At 41.3% G+C, this 16,975-nt stretch overlaps 1 protein-coding gene across 1 annotated transcript in view; it reads right to left on the bottom strand.

Moving 5' to 3' along the window:
- The window catches only part of CNTN4 (contactin 4), an 886,373-nt gene that overhangs the window by 43,497 nt on the left and 825,901 nt on the right, over window positions 1-16,975 (bottom strand). The window lies entirely within an intron of this gene.

The raw sequence follows: 16,975 nt of genomic DNA on the forward strand, positions 1-16,975 counted from the left end.
TCGGCACCAGTGGAGGCAGTGGAACTAGGGAACCGTTTCCAGGTACTTGAGGATGAGAATGGAGGACAGCCTGCAGAGGAAGAATTACAGGGGAACCTGCATGAAAGTGAGCAAGAGGCTGAAGGTCAGCCAAGCAGAGGCGATGAAACTAAGGCCTACAGCTACAAGAAGAGAAGAGTAGTAGTAGTGGGAGACTCCTTGCTGCATGGGATCGAAACCCAAGTATGTCACAAAGACCCGTTGACTCCCCAGGTATGCTGTCTCCCGGGAGGACAGATTAGAGACGTGACTGAAGGGTTGCCTTCACTCATAAAGCCCACTGACAGGTATCCATTTCTTCTCATCCATGTGGATGAGATACCACCAAGTGGAGCTACGAAGAAATCATGTCAGACTTTGAAGTTTTGGGAAGGAAATTCAAGAACTTTGGGGCCCAGATAGTTTTCTCATCCATCCTTCCAGTAGTTAGAAGAGGGATAGAAAGGGGAAGAAAAATACTCCGGCTGAATGACTGGCTACGAAGGTGGTACCGATGAGAGAGATTTGGATTCTGGGACCATGGGCTATACTTCCTGGAAGATGGACTGTTGGCAAGGGATGGGTTGCACCTCACAAAGGCTGGGAAGAATGTGTTTGGCCACAGCATGAAGAACTTCATCAGGAGGGCTTTAAACTGAATCCTACAGGGAAGGGAGACATAAAGTTGGGGGTAACAATGGACGGAGGCTCATGACTGCAACAGGGAGAACAGATCTAATAGCGCCCAATAATAGTCTTCACAAACATGTAGGAAGAAAGCCAGACCATGAAGCACATGGTCTTCGATGTCTATATACTAATGCCCAGAGTATGGGAAACAAATAGAATGAACTTGAAGTCTTAATACAGGAGGAAAATTATGACTTGATAGGTATAACTGAGACTTGGTGAGATGACTTTCATGACTGGAATACAGCAATTGAGGGATATAACTTGTTCAGAAAGAACAGGAGGAACAGAAAGGGAAGTGGGGTTGCACTATATGTTAAAAATACTTATCTCTGCACAGAAATACAGGAGGATGAGCTTGGTAGCCCCATCGAGGGCATCTGGGTTAAAATAAATGGAGCAAAGAATAAAAGGAACCTGGTGGTCGGAGTCTACTACCAGCCACCCAGTCAAGGAGAAGACGAGGATGAAACTTTTGAAAAGCAAACAGCCAATGTTTTAAGGAAGCATGATGTAGTAGTAATGGGGGACTTCAATTTCCACGATATTTGTTGGGAGACAAATTCTGCAAAACATGGCCCCTCCAGGAAATTCCTGACTTGTGTGGCGGATAACTTCCTCCTACAGAAAGTAGAGGAAGGAACTAGAGGATCGGCTATCTTTGACTTGATCCTAACCAACAGAGATGACTTAGTGGATAAAGTAGCAGTTACAGGAACTCTGGGGGAAAGCGACCATGTTATACTTCAGTTCATGGTTCTAAAGGAAGGAAAAGCCAAGTGTAGCCAAACCCGTACCTTGGATTTTAGGAAAGCTGATTTTAATAAACTCAGAACAATGATAAGTAAGGTACCATGGCAAGCGACTCTAACGGGAAAAGGAGTCCAAGATGGGTGGGAGTTTTTAACAAAGGAAATTCTCAAGGCACAATTACAAACATTTCCAACAAGAAAAAAGGTGGAAGACAACAGGATGAAACTTAATAGGGACAAATGTCAAGTTCTGTACCTAGGAAAAAGAAACCAAATGCACAGTTACAAGATGGGGGATACGTGGCTCAACAACACTACAAGCAAGAAGGATCTTGGAATTGTTGTCGATCACAAGCTGAATATGAGCCAACAATGTGATGTGGCTGCAAAAAAGCCAATGCTCTTTTGGGCTGCATTAATAGAAGTATAGCTTCCAAATCCCGTGAAGTACTAGTTCCTCTCTACTCAGCACTGGTTAGGCCTTATCTTGAGTACTGTGTCTGGGCACCACATTTGAAGAAGGATGCAGACAAACTGGAGAGGGTTCAGAGGAGGGCAACAAAGATGATTGGGGACTGGAAACAAAGCCCTATGAAGAGAGACGGAAAGAACTGGGCATGTTTAGCCCTGAGAAAAGAAGACTGAGGGGAGATATGATAGTGCTCTTCAAGTCCTTGAAAGGTTGTCACAGAGAGGAAGGCCAGGATCTCTTCTCGATTATCTCAGAGTGCCGGACACAGAATAATGGGCTCAAGTTACAGGAAGCCAGATTCCGGCTGAACATCAGGAAAAACGTCCTGACTGTTAGAGCAATACGACAATGGAACCAATGACCTAAGGATGTAGTGGGCTCTCCCACACTGGAGGCATTCAAGACGAGGCTGGACAGCCATCTGTCGGGGATGCTCTGACTTCGATTCCTGCACTGAGCAGGGGATTGGACTCGATGGTCTTGCAGGTCCCTTCCAACCCTAGTATTCTATGATTCTAGGCCACCTTTGTGTGGTATGTTAGTATATCAAGAAGTAACACCGAAGGTTGTGATGATGGAAACATTGTTAAATGGATGTTCCTGATTTAGACTTTCAAACTTTGTAAGGAAATCTGTAATGTCCTTAATATATGAAGGAAGCCTATGGACTAGTGGCAGAATTATGAAGTTAATATATAGTGAAATTCTTTCACTGACTGTATTGTTGCATGAAACAATAGGTCATTCTGGGTTCTTGTTTTTTCGGTAGCATGGATCTTCAGTAGCATGTAAATCTTCCTGCTGGAGGAGTGGGGTAATTAAAAGGCCAGCAATATCTCTGGTAAGTTTTCATGAAGGAATTTATGGATTATGTTTCCATTTTAAAAAAAATTAAGTCAGCTGTGATACCATGATCACGAAGTTTGTATGCACTGCTGTCATTTAATTGTCTCAGACCTTCAGAAACATAATCCTCAGTCTTCATCACAACAGCTCTTCCTTTATCAGCTGGTTTTATGACTATGTCCTTTCTAATTCAAAGTTGGTTGAGGGACTCCCTTCCTTCACTTGTTGGATTGCAAAGGACATGTCCAGTTTTGTGTTTATGAATCCTTTAATTAATTGATTGAAGGAAGGTTTCTAATACTGGCTTTCTAATGGGTTAGGTGTCCAGTTTTGGGGGGCAGAAATTGTGAGAGGGTTATGGCATGGGTTCAAAATATAAGTTCGGTTATCATTATTGAAATATTTTTAACCTGCATCTTCTCTCAAATGCCTTAACATCAGTGCACGCACGTACGCACACACGCGCACACACACACACACACACACACACTTTATGCACTATATCTGAATTATAGGTGATTTCAGACAATGACTTCATTTGGTACTTAGTGGAATAATACTTATCAACAGTGAAATCTTTTACAGGTACTTTACTTGTATATTTATCATATTATTCCCACAGTACAAGCAAAATGGTGGTGTAGAAAGAATGAGCCATAGCAGTATTATGCAGACTCCAGCTATACAGCACCCAAACTATTCTGTTCAGCTCAATCCAATGATATAATGTTTACGTGATGAAATGGTATTTTGTTTTGTTGTTCAATTGTATGTTTGAAAGTTTGTTTTCATGATTGATGTATTCTAACATATCCTTTCTGCTAAAGGCTATGGTAAGTAGGTGGGAGGGGGGAGTTAAAATGTTCAGATTTTAAATGGTGTCTCCTGATTGGCTGTTCCTTTTTAGGTTGGGAGAACAAGGGAATAAGAGGCACTTGGTTTTCTTTAGAGGGTCAGATAGGGATTGGCTTTCTGAGGGGTAGGATTAGGGCACCGGGATCTAGCCTGGGTGTGTGTGAGTGTGATTAGATTCTCCTGTGAGGTGGAGAGAGGTATATTTATTATTTTAAAGCCTTATTAGAAGGGGTAGAGTAGGTAAGTAATTAATAAAAACTTGAAACAATATTTTACCACACAAACTCAAACTGCATTGAAACATCTTATACTTTGTAAATAAAGTTTCATTTTTGATTTCTTATTTCAAACCACACCATTATCGGTATCGTTTGTTACCAGAAAAAGGTTAGATAAAACTATGAAAGCCATAAGCCATAGGCTGTGAATTTACACCCACTCACACACACACAAATTGAAGGTTCTCTCCTCATGAAGAGGAGGGTGGTGGCAGTATCCTAATAAAGATTTATAAAAAGGTGTTCTTTAAAAAAGGAGAAAAATACAACAGTAGTGGTTGCTGAAGTTATAGTAGATGTATTCCTTCTACACACACCTGCTCTATGGTATTATCTCAAGGAAGAGGTTGAGAGAATATAGAGGTAGTGAAATTCCAGAGCTAGAATTTGTAATTGGTGTTGTAAAAATATTTATGAGGAGTGGTGATGATATAATAATCACAGCTGGGGGAAGGGTGATACATCAGTTTACTTTATAAACATGAATAGTACAAGTTGGGCTAAAATATAAGGGTGGAACTACATGACATAAGAGACTTAGGGCTTTGGCTCAAATGGCAGCTCCCTGCTGAGTTTTCCCCTCTGTAATGTGTAGATCAACTTACTTCATAGCCCAGTGTCATTAGGCTGAGAGCCTCCTTGAGAGTCTCCCCATGTCAGCAACAGCCAGTGATGTGGAATGGGGAAGAAGGCACAGCATAATAACACAAGGACATAAGACAAGCTGTACTATACATTTCAGAGGCGGGTATCTGACACAGGCTGCCCATTTCACCAGTAGCCTCATGTTTCTTCTAACACAGCCTTCTCCAACCTGATGAACTCCAGTTGTGTTGGACTACAACTCCCATCAACCCTGACCATTGGCCATACTGGTTGTAGCGCCAGGTTGTGGAAGGTAGTTCTGATATATAGTTCTGATCTAGGAAAAGGAGGAAGTCCAACAAATCCCTCAGCATACACATCCCATCACATTTTTTGGACCCTTAGTTTCTTGTGCACAATAGCCACGTCTAAGTTGGGTGGCAAGTTACAATAAAGGTTCCTGCCACATCTGAACATTCTGTTTGTCTGATCTTTCTATTTCTAACCAGTTCCATTTGTTTCACTGTCATGTATTCTTGATGAAATACCAGGTGTGATTGCAGATAAAACTAGAGCTTACTTTTCTATCTTGGAGTAGGTAGTTGGGGCACTGGAACAATTCTCCTATATGCACCCACTTCTACTGAGGACTAAAACCTGATTGTAAATAATGTAATGAGTGTCACTGTATTTACAAATGAACAGTGCACACAGGAAAGATGGGATTCAGGAGGAAATGGGTTCTTGCTTATTCAAGCTAAAGGAAGTTTAAGGGCAAGTCTTCTGATGAATTCCAAGTGACTCCCAGCAACCTCTCAATGATTTGCGGTGTAGATTTGGGCAAGTAAATTAATTGCTGCGTTCCTCAGTTTCTCCTATAGCACAGTGAAGCAGCATTTATCTACTTGACATGATTTAATGAGGCGCAGTTAACAAATATGAACAGAGTAATAGGTTTCTCTAATGAATTTGGAAAACAGAAATGGGCTAGGCTGTAGAGAAGAGTTCAGAATTCATCACTCAGTACAACTGTTTCTCCCATCTCATAGATTCCAGATACAGTTCCTTTGTCATTACCAACTTAATCTGACTTCCTTGCCCTTACACTTTCCAACTCTTCTTTCTTAGTCAATACTAAAACAACTCCAACTCCAACATATTACAAATTCTTAATAAAGGAGAAATTGTGTGAACGTACTACATTAGTAAAGTATACCACCAGGAATTTTCCATCTTTCTGCATAGTGTGAGAAAACGTTTGTGAACTCCTTAGGATTGTCACATATTTCCAACCTAAAATGTTATTAGATCTTAATCTAAATGTTATTAGATCCTAATCCTAGATAAAGAACAATAGATAACCCGAGTAAACAAATGACACAGAAACATGATGCTATTTCAACATTTTTTTATCCACAACTGATTCAACGTTCAATATCCATGGTGGAAAAGTATGTGAACCTTTTGATTCAGTACCTGGTGATACCCCCTTGAGCAGCAATTTCAGGTAAGCGTTTCCTGTAACTGTTACGTCTCTCACATCAGTTTTGAGGAATTGTGACCCATTCCTCCTTACAGAACCGCTTCAGCTCAGTGACATTTGAGGCCTTCCTTGCATGAACAGCTCGCTTCAGGTCCTGCCTCAATGTTTCAATGGGGTTTAGGTCCAGACTTTGACTAGGCCATTCTAAAACATGGATTTTTTTTTCTTCCTCAGCCATTCTTTTGTAGATCTGCTTGCATATTTAGGATCATTGTCATGTTGCATGACCCACTTTCAGTTCAGCTTCAGCTCACAGATGGATGGCCTGACATTCTCCTCTAGAACCTTCTGATACAGTGCAGAATTCATGGTTGTATCAATGAAAGCTGTCCAAGTCCTGAGGCAGCAAAGCAGGCCCAAGTCATCACATTCCACCACCATGAGGTGGGATGAGATTCTTCTGTTCTAACTCAGTGGTGTTTTGTTTTTGTTTTTTGCCAAACATATTGTTTCTCATTGAGGCCAAAAAAATTCTACCTTTGACTTGTCTGTCCAGAGAACATTATTCCAGAAGTCTTGTGGATCATCTATGTGTTCTTTTAGCAAACTTCAGACAGGCAGCAATGTTCTTTTTAAAGAGCAGCGGTTTCCCCCTGGCTATCCTCCAATGAACACCATTCTTGTTCAGTCTTTTTTTTTAATCGTTGAGTCATAAACACTCATATTAGCCAAGGCGAGAGTGGTCTGCAGATCCTTGGATGTGACTCTGGGGTTCTTTTTGACTTCCTGGATGATGCGCTGGTTTGTTCTTGGAGAGATTTTGGTAGGACAACTGCTTCTGGGTAGAGTGACTGTGGTCTTGAACCTTCTCCATTTTTAGACTGTCTGACAGTGGATTGGTGGAGCCCCAAATCCTTAGAAATGGTTTTGTAACACTTTCTAGCCTGATTGGCAGCAATAACTACTTTTCTGAGGTCCTCAGAGATGTCTTTTGATTGTGGTGTGATGTGTTTCCACACATTAAGAGATGCTTTAAAATAAGGCTCACTGTGATACAACTTTGAATAGTGATCTGCCACTGAACTTTCCTAATGTGGACCCTATTGAATCTGTTTCAGCAGAGATTGGGGCTAAACGTGTGAGACTCAAACTCGGGGATAGAGTGCGACCATCTTTTCAGCAATTGTGGCAGAGTGAGTGAGCCCGTTTGTCTTCTAGCTTGCATGGGTTGCTTCTGTTACTCACTTTGCTGCTTTTTAAATACAGCTAGGAATGTGCACGGCCCGTTTCAGCCAGCAGAGTCCTGCATTGTTTGAAATGCTTCCATCTGTCATTTCATCCTCCCCAGCTTGTTGTATGGCTTCTCTTACTTTTTTCTGCATTGTTCTTTTCTTTGTATCCCTTGTGTGTGCATGCATGGGGGGGCGGGTTCTGTTGCAGCATTTCAGTTGGTCATTGAAACGCCTTGTGTTTGAGCGCTGCCCACAAATGGCTTTTGCCATTTGCCTTTAACCAGGCAGGAGCATGAACAGCTCTTTTATTTAGTGTGTATAAAACTCTCCTCTAGGAAAAGAATCCCAAATTATGTGATGAGGAAAAATGATTGAACCTTTTTTAAAAGTGAGCTTGTATATAAAAAAAGACAGAATTCACAGCACACTGGGTATAGTGGGAGCTGTACTGGGCCAAGTAGGCTCACATCCGAAACTTGGGATGCCACTTCCAGATCCTTCTGCTGGTTTCTAAAGTCTGGTTCAGACATAACAGTAAATATTGGTCCTATTGCAGGAGTAGGCAACCTGGTGCCCTCTGGATGTTTTGGACTACAACTCACATAATCTGTCTGGGATGTGTCTTTAGTTATGACTGACTGTTCAAAGTTGTTTTTAGTTATATGTTGTTTGTGTATATTGTCTGTGTGCTTTTATGTAAATTGCTTTTAAACACTGTATATTATATTTTAATGTTTTAACTTCTGTAAACTGCCCAGAGAGCTTCAGCTATAGGGCGGTATAGAAATGTAATACGTAACAGTAATAACCGTATGGTGAAGACCAAACTCACAAAGTTTCTGATCCTTTTATAGGGTGGGGCCTCCCAAACCCACCCCTGAAGATCTACCTATTTACTTAACACCTTGATTCTAATTATCCCCTTTACTTGAGCTGATGCAATCAGGGGTTCACTTACTTTTGCACATACCCTGTCTCTTAAGTACTCATTGTTTGCCTAATTTATACATCGTTTTATTTGAAAGACACATAATTGGTTAATATAAACCCTACTGGATATTTAGAAAAGGACTGGTTTTGATTCATGAAGGCTAGCATGGTAAAACCATGGAATTTCCGTAATTATCATTAGGATTCACAAACATTTTCTCACCACTGTATATCTGTATGGATATATAGCTGTGTATATCTATATGGACTTGCCTGTATGGAACATATGCCAATAACACTACCTCCACTCACATGGAAGTTGCATAGACTTTGTAGGATTCAGTCCTAAAAAGAGAAAGCAATCAAAAAGTACTTGCTAGTACTTCTATGAATGGGTTTTGAACATCTTGTCTGGTTGAACTAAAAAAATGCCCAATGTCTGAAAAGGTGTAAATTTTTAAAAACCCATTAATGCTTTGAGATATATATATATATATATACACACACACACACACACGCACACACACACACACACATATGCACGCGTGTGCGTGCGCACGTGCGTATGTATGTATGTTTGTTTGTTTCAACCAATGGTTACAACAAGCATAGAAAAACATAAATGTATAAAACAGATAAAATATATATTACATTTTTAATCATTCTGCAAAAACAAAAATTTTCTCTTTAACTTTGGGCTTTGAGAGCAAAATTGGCCAGCACCAAAAGATTTGTCTTATTGTGACATGTAAACAAACATTTATTCTCTCTGAATCGGACCAGATAAACTTTTTCTCAAAGAGTGGATCTAAATACTTGGAATGAATTTGAGAATAGATAGGGCAATAAAGCAGATAATGAGGCAGGTCCTCCACTTTGCCACTACGGCAGGGGCGAAGTCTGGAGGCATAAGGCATTTTATCAAAACGCCCTTCCCAAACTGCCATTTTAATTTGCTGCGTCCTTAATCATGTTAAAGCTGATCTGAGATGGGGATTAGAAATAAAAGTCAAATAATTTTCACATTCAAAGGTAATCTTGGTCTTTGCAAACCAGGGTGCTATGTTGTTACTGGAGACTGCACAAACGTCCAATTGGATTGAAACACTGTGAACCCTCTCCTTAAAAACCACTTTACTATGAGCTACATTTAAGGTAGTAAAATATTGCATAGAGAAGCCATAACAATGAATTTGGGAAGTTAATCTCTGAAACTATGATACTGAATTTGATGAATTAGCTCCCATTTGCTCTAGAAGACACAGTTTAGGTAATCTGAATGGGGGTGAGAAAGAGCCACTAATTAAAGGCCCTAATAATGATGTTGGTTTTAACTGGTATTACACCAGTTTCCGACTGTAAAAATGGAGCAGGAGTACGCCTTGATACACCAAGAACTGTCCTTAACAATTTGTTCTGAAACAATTCCATATCATATGAGATTTTTAAACCCCAAAGCTCTCCTCCATATGCAAATTGAGAAACTAGTTTTGATTTCAGCAAGGTTGGAATTGGATAGATTTGATAACCACCCCTTGTGCGCCAGAACTTCAGTAGTCCATTTAACTGCTGGTTTGTCTTTAATTTCAAAGACTTAAAATGGGCACCCCAGCCTCCTGAAGATGAAAAAAGAACACCCAAATAGTGATAAGAGGATACTTGCTCGATAGGGCGGGAATTTATTCTCCATTTATGCATTGGATATCTATATCCCAAGACCATCACTTTAATTTTCCCATAATTAATAGATAATAATGGGGGGAGGGAATATTCAGCTGTTGCAGATAGTAATCTATGCAGACCAATCTGAGTATGCGAGATAAGAATCAGATCATCCGCATAAAGGTCAGTTTCCTTTCTTCTACTTTTACTGGAAAAAATGAGTCACCACTCAAGACAGAAGCTATATCATTTACAAACAGGTTAAATAAAAGGGGAGCCAGAACACATCCCTGTTTAACACCTCCAGATATTGCGATGTTATCCGATATGTGTCCAACAGGGGAAAATCTCACCCAAATGTTTGAATTTTCATGTAACAATTGCAGTAGAATCAAGAGGCGTTGATCCATGTTTAGCTCTGCCACTTTGGCCCATAACCTGTTTCTACTGATAGAGTCAAAGGCTGCTTGAAAATCAACAAATGCCACATACAGTTTTATCTTTTCTTGGGTTACATACTTATTGACCAAATGGTCTAGTACAAAGCAATGGTCCATTGTAGAGTATCCTGCTCGGAAGCCAGCTTGCTCTTCTATTATAATATTATTCACAGTAACCCAGTCTTCCAGTTTATTCAGCAGAAGTCTTGCATATAATTGGCTGCAATGTCTATGAGACTGATTGGCCTATAGTTTGACAGGAGCTTGTGATCCTCTTTTTAAAAAATTGGGATTACTATGGAAGTATTCCAGCCCTTTGGGAGATCACTGGTTAGACTGATATAGTCAAACAATTTGACCAAAATGGGCAGCCACAATGTTTTGTAAAAGCCAGGCAGGGATATAGTTTGACATATTGCATTTCTTTGAGTGGCTGAAACAACCTGATGAAAAATGACACCCGAGTGTAACTCTGATGAAACTTTTTCTAGCCTTATTCATCATGAGCTTAAGCCTTCTGCAAAGCAATTTACAAATCACCCCCAAGGAGAAAGCTTACCAATCTGTTTTCAAGGACTTGAAAAAGTGAAAAGATCTATTTAATGACCTTACTGTAGCAGCAAATGTAAAGTGCAATAGACAAGCCAAACAAGGGCATCACGCGTGCCTGGGTGAAGTCAAATGGCAACCAGACATATTAGATTAACACTATCAAAATCCATAGTGAGAAGTGGCTTAATTTTGGGGCCTGCTTTTATGGAACCCAACATTCTGGCTATCTTCCATATTTCAAAGCTGGTTACAAAAATCAATCAAATATTTTTTTATGAGCTCATCATGAAATTATAAGTTGGTTCAATGCGTCTTGATCATCCATTGAGGTGTTGAACAGACTTCAGGCTTGCGGGATCTACTTTGTTTTTTTATTAGAGCCTTGAGGTCTACCCATCCAGAGCCATGTGCAAAATAGTGATGCAGGACACAGCCTTTGAGTTAAAGAAGAGTGTGCCTCTGAGCACATGTTCAGCCCACAAATGTTTTCTCAGTATCAGAAGTCAGCTCAGTCCCTACAAAGAAACAAACAACACTTCTGGGTTCCCCTCAACCTATCTGAACGTTAGCAGCCTAATTTAATTTTTTTAATAAGTATTTGTAGTTGTTGCTATGGTTAAACAAATGCGAGTCAGAAACTCTTGCCGATCTACCGGAAATCACCAAAGATTTAACTTCTGCCTGCCCTTTCTCTACTGATCCAGAGTATCTGTGAAAGAACCATTAGACAAAAACTTGTAGTTTACGTTAACAGTGACCGCTGCACAAAACCATTTTTCCTGCACTCTTGTTATACATTCTCTTTTGAAGTCTTCATGTGGTCTAGTGTATGGCACCTACCCGTCCAAAAGCATTTGAATCCATAAAATAGAATAATCAGAAGGCAAAGGGCCATAACAAAAATTCCAAAATCCATTTTAGGGCAACATCTTTATTAGGCCAACTAAAGGTCACAAAATACTGTGCAACTTTTGAGTTCTTCAGAACTCTTCATCAGGCAAGATGCTAAACAAAACAAAAAGCTGGGGTAGGGATGGGAAGTGGCTGATGTTCAACCCAGGGAGTTTGCCCCCTTGCACATAGGCCTTTTTTTAGAACTCCTTATCTCCTACCTGCCTTAAACCAGGGATATAACTTTTCCTCCTCCTTCTAAAACAAGCGCCAATCCTGCCAGGAGGGACTGGGCAGCCAACTGTAGTTATAATCTATCAAATCGTAATCTAAGCAGCCTTTGCAGCTGGCATAGTAGCATCCCACCTGCTCATAATAACGATTAGGTATTGAGCCTGTTTACACAATCAGTTACCTTGGGATAACACCATAGCTCATTTCGGTATCTGATTGGTTTAGAAACAAGGATTCAGATTTAGAACAAGTACTCCTTTCCCAATTTTGAACCAATCAGTTGTTCCATGTCTGGTTCTTACTGTTGCTTCTTGACCCTCGTACAGGTTTCTCAGGAGACAGGTAAGGTGGTCTGGTACTCCCATCTCTTGAAGAATTTGCCACAGTTTGTCGTGATCCACACAATCAAAGGCTTTAGCGTAGTCAATGAAGCAGAAATAGATGTTCTTCTGGAATTCTCTTGCTTTCTCCATGATCCAGCGAAAGTTGGCAATTTGATCTCTAGTTCCTCTGCCTCTTCGAAACCCAGCTTGTACTTCCGGTAGTTCTCGGTTCACATACTGCTGAAGCCTAGCTTGTAGGATTTTGAGCATCACCTTGCTGGCATCTGAAATGAGTGCAATTGTACAGTAGTTTGAACACTCTTTAGCATTGCCCTTCTTTGGAACCGGAATGTAAACTGACCTTTTCCAGTCTTGTGGCCACTGTTGAGTGTTCCAAATTTGTTGGCATATTGAGTGCAGCACTTTTAACAGCATCATCTTTTAGGATTTTAAATAGCTCAGCTGGAATACTGTCATCTCCGCTAGCTTTGTTGTTAGTAATGCTTGCTAAGGCCCACTTGACTTCTCTCTCTAGGATGTCCGGCTCAAGTTCAGTGACCGCACTATCATGGCTATCAGGGACATGAAGATCTTTCCTGTATAGTTCTTCTGTGTATTCTTTCCATCTCTTCTTAATCTCATCTGCTTCTGTTAGGTCCCTGCCTTCTTTGTCCTTTATCATGCCCATCTTTGCACAAAACGTTCCCTTGAGATCTCCGATTTTTTTGAAAAGATCTCTAGTCTTTCCCATTCTGTTGTTTTCCTCAATTTCTTTGCATTGTTCATTCAAGAAGGCCTTCTTGTCTCTCCTTGCTATTCTCTGGAAGTCTGCATTCAGTTGGAGATATCTTCCCCTTTCTCCCTTGCTTTTCTCTTCCCTTCTTTCGTGAGCTACTTGTAAAGCCTCATCAGACAGCCACTTTGCTTTCTTGCATTTCTTTTTCTTTGGGATGGATTGAGTTGCTGCCTCCTCAACAATGTTACGGACCTCCATCCATAGTTCCTCAGGCACTCTGTCTATCAGGTCTAATCCCTGAAATCTATTCCTCACCTCTACTGCGTATTCATAAGGGATATGATTTAGGTCATACCTGAATGGTTTAGTGGTTTTCCCTACATTCTTCAATTTCAGCCGAAATTTTGCAAGAAGCAGCTCATGATCTGAGCCACAGTCAGCTCCAGGTCTTGTTTTTACTGACTGTATAGAGCTTCTCCATCTTTGGCTGCAAAGGACATAATCAATCTGATTTCGATATTGGCCATCTGGTGATGTCCATGTGTAGAGTTGTCTCTTGTGCTGTTGGAAAAGAGTGTTTGCTATGATCAGCGTGTTCTCTTGGCAAAACTCTATTAGCCTTTGTCCTGCTTCATTTTGTACACCAAGGCCATGCCTGCCTGTTATCCCGGTGATTTCTTGACTTCCTACTTTAGCATTCCAATCCCCTATGATGAAAAGGACATCTTTTTTTGGTGTTAGTTCTAGAAGGTGTTGTAGGTCTTCATAGAACCGATCAACCTCAACTGCTTCGGCCTCAGTGGTTGGGGCATAGACTTGAATTACTGTGATATTGAATGGTTTGCCTTGGATTCGTACTGAGATCATTCTATTGTTTTTGAGATTGTACCCCAGTACTGCTTTTCCCACCCTTTTGACTATGAGCGCTGCTCCATTTCTGCTAAGGGATTCTTGCCCACAGTAGTAGATATAATGGTCACCTGAATTAAATTTGCCCATGCTTGTCCATTTTAGTTTGTTGATTCCCAAGATGTCAGTGTTCAATCTTGCCATCTCATGTTTGACCACCTCCAGCTTACCTTGATTCATTGATCTGACATTCCAGGTTCCTAAACAATATTGTTCTTTGCAGCATCGGACTTTCTTTTCACCACCAGACACATCCACAGCCGAGTGTCCTTTCGGCTTTGGCCCAGCCGCTTCACTCTGTCTGGTGCTACTTGGAAATTCCCTCTGCTCTTCCCCAGTAGTATATTGGACACCTTCCGACCTGAGGGGCTCATCTTCCGGTGTCATATCTTTTAGCCTTGTGATATGTTCCATGGGGTTTTCTTGGCAAGAATACTGGAGTGGGTTGTCATTTCCTTCTCCAGTGGACCACATTTTGTCAGAACTCTCTGCCATGACCTGTCCGTCTTGGGTGGCCCTGCACAGCATAGCTTATGGCTTCACTGAGTTACGCAAGCCCCTTCGCCACAACAAGGCAGTGATCCATGAAGGGGAGATTCTAGATTAACTCTGGGTTAAACGGGGGCATTGAAAATGGGTTAATTGAAAATGGAAGCAACGAGTGCGCAGCTCATCACTTCACTTGCCAGTGGCAATTCCTGGAACAACCCAGGAATCGCTGCCATTATGTGTGAACCAGGTCAGTGACTCTTGCTCTATTTTGAAGAATACAGCAGCAAGTAGAAGTGAGTTCTGCAGAAGTGCAGACATAGTTCTAGATTGCGTGTATTGTTTACTAAGTTTATTTTAGCAAAGGTTTTCCTTTCCAAAGTCAAAAGAGTTGGAATGGGTGACATTTGCTATCAGCATGAATGCTGCAGATGTCTCAAAGCTGCAATGATTTTTTTTTTTGGGGGGGGAATTACAAGCCACCCGGCTGCATAAGTCTGTGAGTAATAAATTATCCAATTTGAAAACAAAAACCACCCTGCTTTTATATTGATTGTGTGTCCATTAGGATGCATTGTTTAGAATAAGCAGCTCTGCATTGTCTTACTTGCTTGTTGTAGATCATGCCGTGCCGTGTTGTGTCATGTTAATCTAGAATACATGACACAGTGGGACACTATCTGCTGTGGCCCGAAAACAAGCAAGAGAAAATAAATCACAGCCTGACACAAAAAAGGCAGATGCCCTTTTTTGCAACCCAGGCTTCAAATGTAATAAAAAGAGCTGCAGGATGAAGAAGGCAAGCAAACAGAGCAAGAAGCAACTGGGTAATTTCAGAGGACCCAAAAGATCCACAAAGAAGTTAGCTGTAGGGCATGAGAAGTAGCGAATAAGAGTTTCTATCTAGATCTGGGCTAGGGATAGGCGACCATGCAGTGTTCAAGCTTGTTGAAGTTCTCTGAATTCTTCCGCAAAGCTTGTTTCACCTTGTTTGTGTTCCTGAACATGAGCGGGGGTTTTTTCCAATTGGAAAAAATGCATTTGTAAAGGTGCGCAATTTTCCCCAATTGAATAAACACACATTTTCATGGCCCAAAGTGTGCATTTCCTCCCATAATGTGTGAAATCTGAAGTGTGAAAATGCAGATTTGGGGGTGTGAAGAGGAATCAGGGGTCACTGTACAATCCCCTAGTTGCCTAACAACAATAGCCAGCCACAGTTAGGGCTGGTTAAACAGAAGAAAAGGGAATCACAGCAGGGGCTCTTTAAATGGATCAAGGACTCTGAGGGAGGTAGAGCAGAAGCACAGGATAAAAGCCTGAAACCTAGAAGCTTGGGGGAGGAGGAAAGATGGAGCAGGAGTAAGGAGGCTCAGGAAGAGTGGCCAAAAAGAGCAACTAGAATAAACAAGACTGAAAGGTAAAGAAAGGGATAGGAGCAGCTGGGCTTCCTTGAAGGCCAGGGACTTAAAGCAGATGAGGGGCTCCTAGCAAACCCAGAAGAGACCTACCTGTGCAGTCAGCAGCCCATGGGAACAAGTGGATCAGAAAGGACTTGCTTAATTCCCCAACAAGCTGAGTAACAGGTCATCCAGACTCTGCAACTACATCAACCTCAAGCATCTGTATGTAAGCTGTCCCTCTCAGGTCCTACAGCTACTACTCTAGGGTTATACACTCCAAACCCACAGCTACCTGAAGGTTGTAGACCTTCCACCTGCTCAAGCAGATACTTACCTGTATTGCCTGAAGAATATTCCATCTCAAATCTGCAGCTACTTACCTCACTCTGTGACCTTTTATCCAGGCCCCTGCAGCCATTTACTGTTATTGCTCCAGAGACTCTGTGCCTTATCCTGGAACTACTTACTACAGGTACTGAGAGGAGATCCTGAAGCTACTGATTTGACTGATCTTGTGCTCTAACAAGGATTAATAAAGTCTATAAATGCTGCATTTACATGGTCCCCATGATAATTTGGGATAGAAAGAGAGCAGAGACATGTCCCTCTTGGTAGAGGGGGAACACTTTGTAACAGGGATTTGCACAAAGGTGCACTCCTGAAAATGTGCATATGCACAATCTTGGAAGTGCACACTTGTGCAAGTGTGCGGTTTTGAATGTGAACTCGCATTTGGGAAATTGTTAACATTTCCCGAGAACTGTGTCCCTGCTTGCGTTAGTATTCAGGGTTGCCAACGGGGCATGGTCACATGACTTATGAACAGGAATTAAATTCTCGTCTATCCCTGATCTGGCCTACCTTCTTGGTTTGTTACCCAGTATGTAGGGATCCACTGAAGAAAACATGCCTGGCAATTCAAATGTCTAGTCTGTCTGAATACAAAGGAGTAATATGTTGAAAATAAATTTTGATTTCTTTCATAATTACCACAGCCTCCAGACATTGATTCAAGAGTTTGACAGCCTCCCTGGAATGTGTAGATGAGGTAGATGGAAACGAGAGGTAGAGTTCAGTGTCATCCACATACTGATGATACTTCAGCCCAAACCTCTGGATCACTTCCCTCAGTAGCTTCACACAGATGAAACTGCAGGGGGAATCCCTGCCATGGAACCTGGGATGTTCTGCATGC

Source organism: Heloderma suspectum, chromosome 2 (assembly GCF_057233095.1).
Source record: "Heloderma suspectum isolate Gila_16-S chromosome 2, 16-S_ref, whole genome shotgun sequence".
NCBI lineage: Eukaryota > Metazoa > Chordata > Lepidosauria > Squamata > Helodermatidae > Heloderma > Heloderma suspectum.